This window comes from Equus caballus, chromosome 28, assembly GCF_041296265.1.
Source record: "Equus caballus isolate H_3958 breed thoroughbred chromosome 28, TB-T2T, whole genome shotgun sequence".
In the NCBI taxonomy this organism is placed as follows: Eukaryota; Metazoa; Chordata; class Mammalia; order Perissodactyla; family Equidae; genus Equus; species Equus caballus.
In genome coordinates this window covers 38872906-38889081 of record NC_091711.1, presented here as the reverse complement: position 1 = coordinate 38889081, position 16176 = coordinate 38872906, and the positions used below count along the sequence as shown (strand labels likewise).

Sequence of the window (16176 nt, the reverse complement as noted above, 5' to 3'; positions counted from 1 at the left end):
CCTGACTGTGTATGGGCTCCGGAAAATCTCCTAGCTGGAAACCTCCTCAAGTCTGACTCACACTGGAAGGACTCCTGGCTCTCTTGGGGTGGGAGGAGAGAAAGGAGGGAGCCACAGAGCAAGTGGCTATGTTGGTTTTTGTCAACAGAGGGCACCCAGAGCAAAGCAAGTGCTCTGTGACACACTGAAGACTCTGCTTTTCTCCCCAGACAGGCACAGGGCAATGTGCAGTGGATTCACAGTGTCGTCTCTTGAACTTGATCGTTTTCCACATTCTCAGACATGTGCTCTCATGCTGAAGTCAGATATTTTAAATGCAGTCCTACTAATCATTATTTGCTTCCACTTTTAGTGGAAAACCAGTTCCCTCAATGTCTTGGAGTGAATGATCCCATGTTATAAAGCCTGGGCTTTTGGGTGAATGTGCAGTATTCGGCTCTAATATAATTCAGTGAGCAAATATTCCTCAAGTATTACTGTTCTGAGAGAGCACTTAATATCTGTGTAGCATATTGTAAGAGTCTTACTACCTAGAACAGTGGTCCTTGAGGTGTAGTTCCTGGACCAGCAGCAGCAGCATCAGTACCAGGGAACTTAGGCAATTCACAATCCTCCCCTCCCCCCAGACCTCCTGATTCAGAAACTCGGGATGGGGCCCAGCCACCTGTTTCAGCAGGCTCTGCAGGTGATTCTGATGCACACTCAGCTGGAGAACCACTGCCAGAGAGTAAGGACACTGAGACTGAGGACCATGTGCCAAGCACTCCGCTAGGATGTTCATCTTCATTTTCCATATGAGAACACCAAGCCTAAAAGGTTTCACTGACTGCCAAAGTCATAGTGGTAGAGGTGGGATTTGAATCCTGGTCTTTTTGACTCCAGAGTCTGCTAAGAAAATGCTAAGAGGCTTTGTATTATTTAAATTCCTTTTTTTTAAGTTCTTAAAATCTTTTTCTCAAAAGTAATGGACATTCAACAAAAAAAATTTAGAAAATACTGCAGCCAAAAGAATAGAATAAAAATTGCCTTAATATATTTAACTTTATCTTAACTTTTTATTGTTTGTTGCTTTAATCTTGTTTCTCTTCAGCTGTTTTTGCATATACACAGTTTTTGTTTTTGTTTTTTGCTGAGGAAGATTCACCCTGAACTGACATCTGTCTGTTGCTAGTCGTCTTCTTTTTTGCTTGAGGAAGATTCACCCTGAGCTAACAGGCTGTGCCAGTCTTCCTCTATTTTGTATGTGGGTTGCCACCACAACATGGATGCTGACGAGTGGTGTAGGTCCGTGCCCAGGAACTGAACCTGAGCCGCCAAAACAGAGCATGCTGAACTTAACCACTGTGCCGCCGGGCCTGCCCTCCACACATTTTTAAATTCCTTACACAATGTTATCAAATGGTATAAACTTTTGTAATATGCTTCCAGCTCTTTCCTACTCTATTGTAAACATCTTTTCATGCCATTAACTGTTTCTTTTTTTTTTTTTGAGGAAGATTAGCCCTGAGCTAACATCTGCTGCCAATCCTCCTCTTTTTGCTGAGGAAGACTGGCCCTGAGCTGACATCCGTGCCCATCTTCCTCTGCTTTATACGTGGGATGCCTAACACAACATGGCTTGCCAAGTGGTGCCATGTCCCCACCTGGGATCCGAACCAGCGAACCCCAGGCCGCTGAAGCGGAATGTGCGAACTTAACCACTGCGCCACCAGGCCGGCCCCAAACTGTTTCTGTAGCATCATTTTTCATGGCTGCTTAGTGTTCCATTGTAAGGTTCCTTCATAATTCTTCCTAAAGTCTATCTTAAGTTGTTTTGATTCCGTGATGACTTTTAGGAGGAATAGGATTCTGAATGCTGTGCCACTCTGGGTAAACAGTTTACCCTTAGTAGCTTAAAGTATTATAATTAAGGTGATAAATACAGATGGTTGAGGAGGGAATATGGAGCTGGAGAGGTAATACTAAGCCTCATTTTTGAGGTGAAAGTGAGTCCAGACACAGGAAAACGAAATTGAACTAAAATATCCAGAAGTATTAGGAATAGACTAGGGATCTGTGAGTGAGCTAGGTTAAAACAAATAAGTCAGAAAAGCTATTATAAATAATTTTATGGTGCCAGTGGCGTGCTTTTATTGCTGCCTTTTTGACATAGAGGTTTATCTGCTGGATGACAGCATGAAGAAACTGAGCATGAGACTTCTATAAATAATGGTTATTATTTATTGAGTACCTTCTGTGTGCCAGGCATCAGATTAATCATTGATTTTCCGATTTAATTTTTATAATAACCAGGTGCATTAGATGGTGTTTTCCCCATTTTACGGAAGTGGAAACTGAGAGACTTAAAGGAACTTGTTTAAGTGTTTGATTAGAGTTCAGATTTGTTGGAACTCCCAAACTTGTATATTTGTAGTATCATTTATCTTTATTCCTTTCTCATGGTGTGGCAGGTCGTTAGCCACTGCTGAGGGATGGGGGGTGATTTTAGGATCTCTTCAGGGACAGAGGGAAGCTAGATGTGGAAGGAAGGTTACTAAAGTCAAGGTAGAGAGGGGTGAGCTTAAGACCCCACAAAGCTGCCATCCAGCCCAGTGTCTGGGGGAGCTGCAAGCCTGTGCCGGGTGCTGCAGCGGAGCAGAGGACGACACAGCAAACGAGTCGTTGAGAGGCCGGAGCGAGGGCCGGCGTCTGGAAACAGGGGATGGCTGGAAGAGTCAGATCGTCCTGGTTCAATTTCCCCTCCTAAACGAGGCTGGAATTCCTTTGAGGCATTTTCTTTTTACAGCTTCACTGAGGTATGATTTGATGCTATACCATTCACCCATTTAAAATATATATTTCAGTGGCTTGTAGTATGTTCACAGAGTTGTTCCACCATCACCACAGTCAATTTTAGAACATTTTCATCACTCCAGAAGGAAAGCACATATCCCTTAGTCATCATTTCCCAGTTCCTCCATTCCCCCTGGCCCCCAAGCCCTGGGCAACGACTAGTCTCCTTGTTGTCTCTACATACTTGCCTATTCTGGATATGTCATATAAAGGGGCGCAGAGTAATGTGTGTGTCCTGTGTGTCTAGCTTCTTTCACTTAGCATGATGTTTTCAGGTTTCCTCCATGTTGTAGCGTGTGTCAGTTCTTCACTCTTTTTTGTTGCTAAATAATGTTCCATTGTATGGACACACCACACCTTACTTATGTTTTTATGTTGGGAAGAGAAACGTAAAGGGAATGGGACAATAACTAAGACCTCTTCTTCCTAATTTACAATGGGCGGAATGGGCGGCTACTGTGAGGAACAAACCTATCAGGCTCCCTTGAGGAATGGTAACCAGATGCGTAGGTAAATAGGACACTTGGCATCTACTGCTTCGTGCGTTGTTTGCAGCAAAGCGGCAGCTCTTCTGACCTGGACACGTGTGGCATTCAGGGAGCTCGTTGTGAAAATCTGGTGTGTTGGCCAGGGCCAGTGCCCCTGCGATAGCTCGTGTGGAACTGGAGAGGCCTCTGCCGATTTAACCTGGATACATGTCCCTTGGTTACTGCAGCTCTCGGTCCCCAGAGAGCCCTCTTTAAAGAGCTGCCCGTTTGTTGAGTGCTGGCAGTTGTGAGATTTTTTTCTGACTGTGATTTGTTCCGTGGAGATTGCGCCCATCCTTCAGGTCCTGCCCCATTGGCTAGAAAGAGCAGCTGTCGCTCCCGTATATTTGGAATGAGTGCTTCCTCTCAGGCCCCTGCATGTCCTCTCAGGGTAGTGCTGGAGGGCTCCTTTAGTAAGCAAACTGAGTGCCCTTCCAGGTGCCAGTGGACTTTACTGTTGTCTCGTTGCTTTCTTTCCTGGTTTACTGTCCAGGGAACAGAGAGTCCTGACCTTCATAAAATGAATGATCTGGGCCAAGACTCTTAAGTCCCAAAACCTTTTAGTTTGTGTTCCAGAAATGTTGTGGCTGGCTTTCTACTGTCCCTGAACTTTTGGTCCAGTTTAAAGAGTGAATTGTAATCACTTGTCTTAATACCCTGGCTCTTCTATGGCATGTCTGCCCTAACATTGACACGAGAACCAGCGCAGGGAACGTCAGCTTGGCCCTCAGGTCCTAAATCGTTGAGTGTCAGAGCTGGATTTCATCACCTCGCCCTTGTTCTGCAGATGAGGAGACTGAGTCTCAGAGGTTAGATGACTTACCCAAGGCCACAGTCTGATATTCTTAGAGTTCTTGCTAGTGGGGGAGCGGGGTCTGTAGGATAGAGCCCTCATTCTCAGTTCAGTGCTTTGCGCCCAGTGTAATGCCGTTTCCTGCTGGCCACGTGCTCTCATGACCAAGGAGTGGCCTAGCCCTGCTCCACCCGTCAGCAGTGCAGGCTTTAAGGTGTCTGTGAGAGACTTTGACAGACTGGGATTGTGAGGGTGAACATTTGTCAGACAGAAGAGAGCAAGAGCACACTGGTTGTGAGTTTGGGTGCCCCTGACTCTCAGAACCCAGCCCCTTCTGGCCTTCCCCAGTGCACGGTTTCCAGTGAGTACACGTGTGTTGATTACTCAGTTGTAATTGCTTGAGGAGCCCATGTCTACTTGCTAAAAAATATCTATGTGCTGCTGCGCTAACCCGACAAGCAGTAATCTTGTAATACCTGCCGAAAAATGTCTGGTCGTGATTGCCAGCTCCATGCTTGGTATAATTTTTGCCTGGTATAACATGAAAAGACCAAAGTCTTTCTCCCACTGTACATGTTGCCACTCTCCTCTCCTCTCACTTAACGTGTAGAACTCCAGCGTGGGCTTCGCTCTCTGGTGCTCCTCTGCCCCATGACCCTCATAGATCTATTTGGCATGATCCTAACAGCTGGGGCTAGACTTAGAAGGAACCCCTTCCCGGTGGAACCCGTAAGCTGAGTAGTAGTTCCACACTGAGACCGTCCCTTCCTCCTCATTACTTCCCTTCCGTTGTGTCTTCCCTCCCCAGCGTGAGCCACTTTACAGGGAGAGGTTATGTCCTTTGCTCTCCCCCCCCATCACCTAGCGCATTGCTCAGTAGATAGTCAGTAAGTGATCTTTGGCATTCTTGTGCTGTTTACCACTCTGATGGGATGGGTAAGGCGCAGGAATGCTAATACAGTTGTCTGCTGGTGGCGTTATTTCTTTATAGAAGTTGTTTTATAGTCCTCAGTTATAATTTGTAGTGACAGCTACTATTTATTGAATGCTTACTGTGCATCAAGTACTGTGCTAAGTAAATACCCCCTGCCCCCCCCCCCCCAATTCCTCATTATTATTAACACTCTCCCTATAAGGTAGATGGTGGAAGCCATATATGACAGATGAAGAAACTGAGCTTTGGAGAGGTTTAGGTCACAGAGCTGAGAAGTGGTGGAACAGGTACTTAGACCGAGGCGTGTCTGACACGGAAGCCTGTGTTTATAGTAGCCATGCGGAACTCCTCGAGTAGTTAATTTGCTAAACATTCCTGCAAGAGAGAGCGGAGTCAGTTATGTTCCCTGGGATTTATAGATGAGACCTCTTTGTTAGCAAAGGGCATTAGCAGCATAGTTTAGATTAAATTTGGCTTTGGGATTACAGAGCAGAAACAAAGGGGAGACATAAGGAGCCTCCGCCACTTCCTGAAGCTGATTTGCCTTTGGCTCAGTGTTGGGGAATCCTTGCTCTTTGAGTCCATGGTAGTTTCAGGTCTTTCCTAGTGTACGCAATTCCAAGAGATAGGGCTGCCCAGCAGTTGCGGATTCTTTAGGGTGGGTCTGGGCCACACTGAGGCGGGTTCAAGTTGGTCCCTGGATTGACTTGATTTCTTTCTTTTTTTTTTTGAGGAAGATTAGCCCTGAGCTAACATCTGCTGCCAATCCTCCTCTTTTTCTGCTGAGGAAGACTGGCCCTGAGCTAACATCTGTGCCCATCTTCCTCTACTTTATATGTAGGCTGCCCCGCCACAGCATGGCTTGACAAGCGGTGCGTAGGTCTGCACCCGGGATCCGAACCAGTAAACCCCGTGCTGCTGAAGCGGAATGTGCAAACCTAACCGCTGCGCCACTGGGCTGGCCCCTAACTTGGTTTCTTAAGGGTCCGCAGGTTTTAGTCATTCCGTAGGAGCCTTTCTCTTCAGTTTTACTTTGGTTTTTCCCCTTGACCCTGGATTTCAACTATTGGGACTTTAGAATTTGGTTGTGTTCTTACCTAGGAACAAAGAGAATGCAGTTTTCGGTGGCTCTTTACTGATCAGTCTTGAGGAGGCCCCGTAGTCTATTCGAGAGGAGGGGCTGACTCGCTGATTCCCTACTCAGAACTGAAATATTTTGTGTCTGTCTTTGAAATGAGAGAGAGAAACTTCTAGGAAGAAAGAGTTGTTGGGGGTAATAAGATTTTGAGGAGACACCCCCTTTCTGCATTCTCCCCTGGGGGAAAGAATGTAGCCAGGATTGAAGGGCATTACCTCAACGAATTCATTTAAGTGGTCCCGTCCTGGATTAATAACTTGGGCAGACTTCCCAATGGATTTGGCAAGATATTGGGTTTCTGTCTCTCCAGACCCTCCCTTCTCTCTGCTTGCACATGTGTGCTAACATAATTACAGAGAGGTTGCATCTTGCAATAAGATATCCTTTTTAAAAAGGAGGGGCTCCTCTCAAAGAGGATGGAGAGAAATTCAGAGGAGGGAATGTGATTGTGTAGTCTCGTCTGGTTTTTGAAATGGCAGAGTTTGAGAAAAATGGTAGAGTAGAAGCGAGCAGGCTGGTTCCTCTCTAATGGCAAGGGCGGGTGGAGGGATGGTGGCGGTGTTGATTTCAAGCCCCTAGAGGATGAGCGTTTGGTACTAATGTTGTGCTAGAGAAATATTAAACTGACTTTTTGCGTTCGTTCGTCCAGATTGTATTACTAAGTAGCTGGTGATTACAGAACACGGCTCTCTTGTTCGTGAAGGTCAGAGGTTACAGTCTTCTGAGTTTGGTGGTCAAGTGTTCAGAAATATTTTACAGATTTAGTTGAAAACCTGAGCAGATGCTCCTGCTGTTGTTTACCCGTAGTGATCGGGTGACATTCTTCTCCCTTTTCCTCTTCCCCACCCCTTTGGAAACAACCAATCACGCCGCGGAATGGATTTCAGTGCCTCTCTGCCCAACTGCAGCTCTCCAGCTCCGGGAGCCTTGGCTGAGGCTGGGTGTTTAACTCTTGGGTGTCTGAATCGCAGGGAGCTGCTGACATTGCAGTTAGCGTGCTCCCTTGTTCACATTGATTCTCTGAGCCCATATCACGTTAAACTAAGCTTGCTGTGTCCCCAAGGGAGTGGTTCTAATGAGGCAAGGTCCAATGCATTGAGCTTGAAGAAACGGATTTTAAGGCCTAATTCTGTCAATAACCAGCAGTGTAACCTTGGGAAAGTTACTTTCCCTACTTGGACTTGATTCCCTTTCTGCTAAGTTAGAGGGAAAGGAAAGGGAGAGAATGAACATTTTTGATAGAGATGTATATGCCAGCCAGCAGCATTTGATGTGTGGCTAGCCTGAGGTTTGGGGAAAAGCATTTAACCTGTATTTAGTACCTATTCTGAAGCAGTGTGCTTTTTACAGTTTGCCCTCTGCAGGGCAAATGCTGTTCATCCAATTTTCTAGATGAGAAGAGTGAAGGCTAGAGGGGCTGTCCAACTTGCGCAAGGTCACATAGCTGGGAAGGCCCATCTGGCTCTAATGCCCGCACTTTCTTCCATTCCACTGGGCTGGCTAGAAAAGCCCTAAAAGTCCTTCCAGCATTTTCATTCTAATACTCTGAAAGCTTTAACTCCTTAGTAGCTTTTAGTCCTGGCCTGTAGAAGGGCCAGACATGACTGTCTTCCCTCTCACGGCCCTGTTACTAGAGCAGGTGCATGCCTTAGACATTCCTGCCATCTCCTGAAAGCAGCAGCAGAAGGCGGTGCAGCAGCCAGTTTCCTCTTTGCTCCACAGAGAAATTCTCATCCTTTCCAGCCAGCATCTCCCCCTTCCTCAGTGTCGCCCTTTCCTCGTGCAGGTGCAGGTGTTTCCTTTCCTCTTTGCCTTGTGTTTGTGATAGTCGAGTATCTCTGGTTTAAGGGAGGAGTGGAATTTTGAGGAGATTAAAAAAAAAAAATCTCCTTTACTCGAAGCTTTTCTGTGACTTAGACACCACAATATTGGGTTTAGTCCTACCCAGAATCCCTATGACATCCCTCCCCCCATTAGAAGCTCCTCCTTTCTTAGAGCTTTGTTTTTTCACTACAGTCCTTATAAATGATCTTAGCCATCTGGCTTAATAGGGACATCTTGCCCAATGGAAGGAACACTGTGTTTCTTTTCCTGCAGATTTTACTTTTAAATTCATGGAGAAAATAGCTTTCTTTAGATGAGTTCTTAGTGATATTCTATTGCTACCAATTTAAAATAAATTATAGTAGTAGCCCTAAAATGTCAGATTTGCCAAGGAATCATTTTCTATCTTTTGTTGCAAACTAAGAAAAATGATGGTAAGCGAATCTATTAACAATTATAACTTAGTAAGCCAGGCACTGACCTAGATGTTTTATGTACATTATTGCCAATTTTCATAATAACTCTGAGTTTATAGATGAAGAAACAGAGGTTAAGAGAGGTTGAAGTACTTGCTCAAGGTCGCAGCTAATGAGTGGTGGTTTGGCAATTTGATTCCAGGTCTGTTTCACTTCCAGACTGAAATTCTTTCTTCAGACCATGCTCCCTCTGGAAAAAGGTCTTAGGGTTCATTTAATCATCCATGCCCAAGCCTCAGGTCTCACCTCCCCAGAAAATCTGTCTTCTTTTAAAAGGGAAATACCATTTTATATGATAAACTTTACAGTTGAAACAAATATTTAAGGGAAGTATTTTCTGGTCCTTTCCAGCTTTTACAATCAGGTAACTTTTACTAATGTTTAGTTCAAATTATTTTTACTGAAATTTGAATCCATCCCTTCTTGTTATAAGTGAAAATACTAAATAACTAGCTACTCATCATCAGGTACAGGAGAGCTGGGGATTTCATTGTGGATTAAGCTGGGCAGGAAGAGGTAGGCCTGAGGGAGGATACTATAGAGGTAGATGGAGAAAAGCAGAATTTTCTTGGAGGTAAGGCAATGTTATCATTTGCCCCATTATTTGATACATCCTGTGTTCACCCTAACCCTAGCCCTACCCTTCCCTTATGAATATGCATTAGAACATTTAATAACACAAGCAAAGCGTTCTGAGATTAACTTAAAATTAAAGCAAGACTAAATCTCCTGCACTCCTAGCAGGAAATTCACGTAAAACACTGATCCCCAAATGCGCTTGAAGCTGGCTCTCTGAACACCTGAGAATGATGGTGGGAATCCAATGAAAGGTGGGTTTCTCTTACTGAACGGCCTGTTTTCAGGACTTGCTTGTGGTTCAATTCTGCTACAGTTATGGTGCCCCTTCCCAGCTGTCTGCAGTGAGAGATTCACAGGAGAGAAGTGTGTTCACGACGTTGTCTCCACTGTCCAGATCAGTCTCACAAATACTTCGACGTTGTTTCCTGTGTGCCTGTTTTATGCCGATCACTTGGCATGAATTTGATGATACTGAGATGAAGAAGACGTGCTCATTGCCCTTTAGGAACTCATAATTGAGTGGAATTTGCAGTCTCATTCAGGATACAAGACCTACAAACATGGAGTTAATAACAAAGGGCAGTATATGCTTAAGATTGTAAAAAAAATAAGTGAACCAGGGACAGCAAATTTTACTGGAGTTGAGGTGAAAGAGATTAGGGTTTTCCAGAGCAGTAAAGGCAGGGTTCATTTACAGTTTCCTCCAGGGTGTAGGGTGGGACAGGGCAGGGGCGAGATGGGATATGGGTCATGCCACTGCTAGTGAAAGAAAACAATGACAATAGTTCCCTGAGTTAGGGTAAGGTACTTACCTTTCTAGAATTGCTGATGTACATAGCCGGAGACTGGGGGAGGAAGACTTCGCCAATCAGCATTGCAAGTGGGGAATGTAAAGATGCCAGCAGCTGCTGTTAAAGCAGCGACAACTCCATCCCTGAGGCGGTCGCAAGTTTTAGGAAAAATTTAATAAAGCTCTTATATTTACCTTTCGGTTCCCTGGTTAGCTTTTGAGTACAATACTCTCTATATTAGAAACCCCTAGACATTTATTCTTGTTGGGTTTTTAAAAGATAGGAAACTTGAGGCTAAATCATACACAGAGGAAGACTTCAGCAGGCCCATTTACCATATGCAAGGCTCGTAGCAATATTCTTGATGATTGCTGAATATTTATGCTGGGCCCTCCCCAAAAGCCCACCAAATGAAGAACTCTTTTCCCCTTTTTAGGTTCCTGAAACTTAGCTTAAACTCTCCAATGGGAGAAGGCTTAGGGAAAGGAGATTATTCTTTCCTTCTCCCTTCCCCCCCCCCACTCGTAGTAGCTTAACTTAAGTACCCTGTGGAGATAAAGATAAATGTGAGAAACTTCAGGATGAAAAGAACATTAGAGACCAGAGGAGGCAGGGGAGGTCATATCAGGCTTAAAGTGGAAACTATGTCACAACCTAAGCAAGGAGCAACTGATAGGTCTATAAATAGGATTTTATCTCCTCATAGAAAATTTTTGGCATGGTTGTAGCTTCCCATGTGGGGGACTGTTATATTTACTAAAAATAAACTGTGTTTCAGAAATGATTAAAGTCCCACTGAACTCATTTATGTTATTAAGAGTGTAGTCATAGCCTGAAAATAAGCTTATAGAGTTTGGCATGTACTAACTTTTGGGAGAACTTTGGTATTGAAGCCGTCAGTTAGATCTGGGATAGAATGGTCTGGTCCATTCTAGCATGGATTGGATAGATTACTTTCTCAGAAGATAATGTGATTTCAGTTTTTTTCTGCTAATTCGAAAGACTCTCAACCTGCAGTCATTCATTCAGACTCATAAATAGGCATGATAAGATAAGTATGTCACCTCGGAAAGGTAGAGTAGTTCTCATTCTCCAGCAATCTTATTGCTTAATTAAAGCTGCTTGGATTTGGCCATTCAGAGCAGAAGGGGCTCGGCAGTACCCTTGGTGTCCCTTCTTGGGAACAGAAACCTTCAAGCTGTCCAAATTTGTTTCTCACACTCCCATTCTCCTGATTATAGCCCTTTAAATTGTGTAGCAAGTTCTTGGCACCTATCTGCCTGTCAGCTAATCTCTGACACCCCTGAATAGCTTGTTTTCTTCCTATGAGTACATTTGAAATTAGCAAACAGCATCTATTAATTTTAGTACCCTGTTAGAAGATCTATGAAAAGCTGAAATTTGGCAAGTTGTAGAATTACTTAAAGTATGTTTCTCAAAGTTATTTGACTGTGGAATACTTTTCGAAGTATAATTAATTGAACAACACAGCACAGTATGACTCATGTACAATGTGCGTGTGGGTTAAAGTAGTCATCAGAAATGGTCTCATAGATGAGTTAATGGCTTCAAGAAGTGAATTCATTTGCTTTTTGTCAGACTTTGAAACATGTTTTGGAGAAGTTAGATCATTTTTAAGTGCAAAAGTGGAAGAGTTTAAGCCATTTTGTTTTAAATATACTGCCTATGCCTTAGTGCACAGGTTAAAAATAGTCTTTCTGCATCGCAGGACCCGTGTACATGTATTTAGTATTTTTATTTTGAATGAATAAATTGTAGAAGAAAAATATTGTTAGCATCAATTTAAAAATTGTTGGATTACCTGTTGACAACTTGTGAAAGACTGAAACAGGATCGTATATTTCAGCTGCCTCGTGTTCACTAATTGCTTTAAACCTTTTGCTGCTGTTGTTCTCTCTCCTTGCAACCACTTACCTGCCTTCTTTGCCTTCTTTCGAGAAGGACACTGAAGTTCCTAATGTAGTATTTTCTGAAAGATAAAGAGATAAGGGAGTTGGTGAAAGAAGTTTGGCAAGTTCACAGAATTCCTTGGGCCCCAAACCCAAGTTTCTGTCTATTTAATTGCTTTCGTCTAATTTTTGTTTCGTGACTCACACCAGTTGGCTGTTACAGTGGTAATTGTCATGGTAATGATAATATCTAATGCTCTATTTACAGAATAGTTAACATACTCTATTTTCTTTGGGTCTGACAACATCCCTGTGAAGTAGGCATTATTACCCTCATTTTACAGATGACGAATATGAGAGTATATATTCATTACTAGAATTCAGGAGTTGTTAACTTAAAATTTTATTTATGTCATTTTGGTGTGGGATGGTTAGAGACAGTAGATGAGGGGGGTGGACTAGTTGACTTTTTGGCCTAGACTTCCAGCCTAGACATTTCAAGATTCTTTGACGATCTCTGTCTTAATCTCAGGCCTGCCCTCTACTAATGTGTGTAGAGCTTTCTGTTGTTTCAAAAGAAATTGAATTTTGATGTGTAAATTACAGTAAAATAATTTGCTATTGAAAACATCCTTAGAATTAACCTCAGCTGCATATAACAGAAATCCTCTCCCACCCCCCGCCCCACCAAGTGGCTTAAACAAGAGAGCGGTTTTTATGTCTTTCACAAAAAAGAAGCCTGGAATTAGGCAGTCCGGGATGATGTGGTGCTCCATGGTTATCAAGGATCCAGGATCCTTAACTGCTCTTTGCTTCTCTGTCTGTAGGATGTGGCCCACATGGTTGCTACAGCTCCAGCCATCATTCCCGCATTACCATGAAGCAGTTTGGAGGAGGAAAAGAGGCCCCCTCCCCTACTTAAGAAGACTTCCAGGGAGTCCCACATAAGTTTCTACTAATAGCTCATTGGCCAGAACTTAGTCTTATGGCCACACCCAGCTGCATTCCCAACCTCAGGGACTGGCTGACCTTGCCTCCCCATGGTACAGGAGACCATTCTGTGGCTCCCTGGGAGCTTTTCAACCAATCTCTGCTGTATTATCCAATCAAATGAGTTTTTTCTTGAGATGTGTACATATTTTTGCAAACTTTTACTTTAAAAAGTTAATGTGAGATAATCACAAGGATCATTGCAGTTTCTGTTTAAGTTCAACTTTGAGTTTTTTGAAATCAGCTAGTTTATTGGCATTTCAAGTAGTATAGAGTGAGCATTTTAAGATTTTATTTTTTCCTTTTTCTCCCCAAAGCCCCCCGGTACATAGTTGTGTATTCTTCGTTGTGGGTTCTTCTAGTTGTGGCATGTGGGACGCTGCCTCAGCGTGGTCTGATGAGCAGTGCCATGTCCGCGCCCAGGATTCGAACTAACGAAACACTGGGCTGCCTGCAGCGGAGCGCGCGAACTTAACCACTCGGCCACGGGGCCAGCCCCATAGAGTGAGCATTTTAGTAAGAATAAACTATGTGTTAAATATTTAGATGTCTAGTCATTGGTAAAAGGAAAAGCGTTCTTCCTTCAGTGTTTTGAAACCTGGATAAGCCATTAGATTATACGTTTCTTGGGGATAGAGAACTTTTAAAAAAAGTTTAAGATTATTATTGTTTTTTGTATAAATAATACATTTACATGCTTCAATATTCAAAAGGTAAAAATAGTCATATAGTGAAAAGTTGCTCCTCAGTTCCTGTCTTGAGTCCCCCAGTCTTTCCTCTAGAGGCAATGGGTGTTTTACCTTTTTGTGTGTAATTCCTTTTTTTCTTTATTAATTCAATGGTACTGTGCTGTATATTGTTCTGAACCTTTCTTTTATCACTTAAAGATATGTAGTCGAGTGTTTCATGACAGTATTTTAAGAGCTTCCTCATCCTGTCCCCGCCCCCCAAGGCTATCCAGTGTTCTAGTGTAGGGATGGCCCATAATGCATTAAACAGAAGGATCTTAGCTGATTCTTGTATCTGCACCTGCTCTGTAGGCAACATTCATTCATACTAGTGAAACTGAACTCCTGAATTGAATTTGAGTATGCAGAATATTTTAAGAATGAGTTATTTTTGGTGATCGAGTATTCCAACTAACTGAGAGGATTTTCCCTTCTTTAAGCACCAAGATGTTTAAGATTTAGCTATTTTGGAAATAAACCTTTCTAAAATGTGTTATATAGCTATACAATTTATTTCTTCTTAACAGTATAATAGTAAATTCTTAATGGTTTCAACAAAGTTGTCAACATCAGTAATTGTTTAGGACTATAAGAGAGTGGTATGTCAGGAGCTTTTGCTGGTTTTGCCTTACTAAAGGGACCCATTTTGATATCTGTCTGCTTTTGATATCTTATCTGCTTTTTAGATTTTTTTCTCGTGTTCTCCCTTGCTCCTGATGTGGTTGCCTCTAACATAATATTCTCTTTCTCCTGGTACTTATTCCCTACTGCTTCCTAGCTCTTTTTCCTAATTTGCTTTTTAAATTTTCAATAGGCAGGTATCCAGAATTTCTAAAATAAAAATAAATAGATTCAGAGAGAAGGACTGGCAGAGCTTTCCTGCTGATGAAAGTGCATGAACATTTTGATATTCTGGCTACTTAGAGGGCCTTTGCTTCCTGGTTATTACCGTGTTCTAGAACAGCTCTGTCCAACAGAACTTTCTGTGACAATGGAAATGTTTTACATCTGCCCTGTCCATCATGATAGCTACTAGTCTCATGTGGCTCTTGACCACTTGAAATGTGGCTAGTGTGACTGAAGAACTGAAAATTTAATATTAATTAATTTAATTAAATTCAAATAGCCACATGTGACTCACTAGTGGCTGCTGTGTTAGATGCATGCTTCTAGACTCTAGATAATTAACTTCTATACAGCAAGCTTGATTATAGTGGAGTGTAGATTGGGATGCAATCATTTTATTGTGCTGAGCAGAAAACATTGATAGTATTAGAAGGGAGGCAGTTTGGAATATGATACTCAAATTAGCTTAAAGTAAATGATTAAATTAGAACTGCTTTTTCATATTAATATTATGATTATTTCAGACTAACATTCTAAAGCCATTGGTGCTGGCATGTATTTATGGTTTGTAGCTATGATAAAACTTTGAGTCCTTTTGGTAACTAGGATGCAATTAGTTGCACTCTAACTTTATTTATAGGACTTGGTTAGACAGTTGCCTGAGTGCCAGAAACTCCTACAAATAACTTTGACCTTCCCTAACAGAAAGGCAAGGGATAAAATGTTCTGTAGTGGAAGATCTCAGTTGTATATGATATACACAAAAACACTACTTTCTAATGAAGAAAATCTACAACAAATAAGAAAACAAATGAATAAACACGTAAATTAATTATAGATTTTGATACCTGCTAGGAAGAAAATAAACCGAGTAGAGTAATAGAGAATATCAGCTTGTGGGGAAGGACCTCCAACTAGATAGAGTGGTCTGGGGAGTTTTGTTTGAGGAGGTGTTATTTAGCCTGAGATCTGAAAGATGAGAAGGAGCCAGCCTTGCAAAGAATGAAGGCAGGATGAAGAGAGATTTCAAGAGCAGGGAGTGAAGGGGCTAAAAAGGTGCTGTGGAGAGGATGGACTCACTCTGGATCAGCAGCTGCCGGAAGATCAGTGTAGTTAGAGGCTAGTGATTGAAAGGGAGCTAATGAGAAGAAATGAGGTTTGAGAGGCGGATACCCAGCAGATCATACAGGACCTGAAAGACTATTGTAAGGACTTCGTATACAAAAAATTTTTAAGTGTCATGTGAAGCTATAGAGTTAGAGGAGCGATGTGATCTGATTTTTGTTTTAGGAAGTCCCTCTGGCTGCTGTGTGATGAATATGTTGAAGGGGAGCAATGGTGGCAGTGGAGGAACTATTGCAATGTCCAGGAAACAGATGAATGTAGCTTAGGCTAAGGTGATGGAAGTGGAGATCAAGGACGTCACACAGGGCTTGCTAATGCATACGATGTGAGGCGTGAGGGATAAGAGAAGGGTCTCTGGCTTTGATAATAGCCAGGTAGGTTTTTTTTTTTTTTGCTGACAAAGATTCACCCTGAGTTAACGTCTGTTGCCAAGCTTCCTCTTTTTGCTTGAGGAAGATTGGCCCTGAGCTAACATCTATGCTCGTCTTCCTCTATTTTGTATGTGAGATGCCACCACAGCATGGCTGCTGACAAGTAGTGTAGGTCTGTGCCCAGAAACTGAACCCAGGCTGCCAAAGCAGAGTGTGTCGAACTTAACCATTAGGCTACAGGGCTGGCCCCAACCAGGTAGTATTCTTATTGAAGTAGGGAACACCAAGGGTATGCCAGATTTCAGGGGCAGT

At 42.8% G+C, this 16176-nt stretch overlaps 1 protein-coding gene and 1 long non-coding RNA gene across 32 annotated transcripts in view; one reads left to right on the top strand and one right to left on the bottom strand.

Moving 5' to 3' along the window:
• Positions 1-16176, top strand: part of RBFOX2 (RNA binding fox-1 homolog 2) — a 265092-nt gene that overhangs the window by 96251 nt on the left and 152665 nt on the right. The gene's annotated exons all lie outside the window — the stretch shown is intronic.
• LOC138921247 (uncharacterized) lies at positions 8329-10459 on the bottom strand. Its single transcript, XR_011433674.1, has 2 exons — positions 9916-10459; positions 8329-9655 (listed from the first exon to the last, which is right to left on the bottom strand). It is a non-coding gene; the product is annotated as an uncharacterized lncRNA (long non-coding RNA).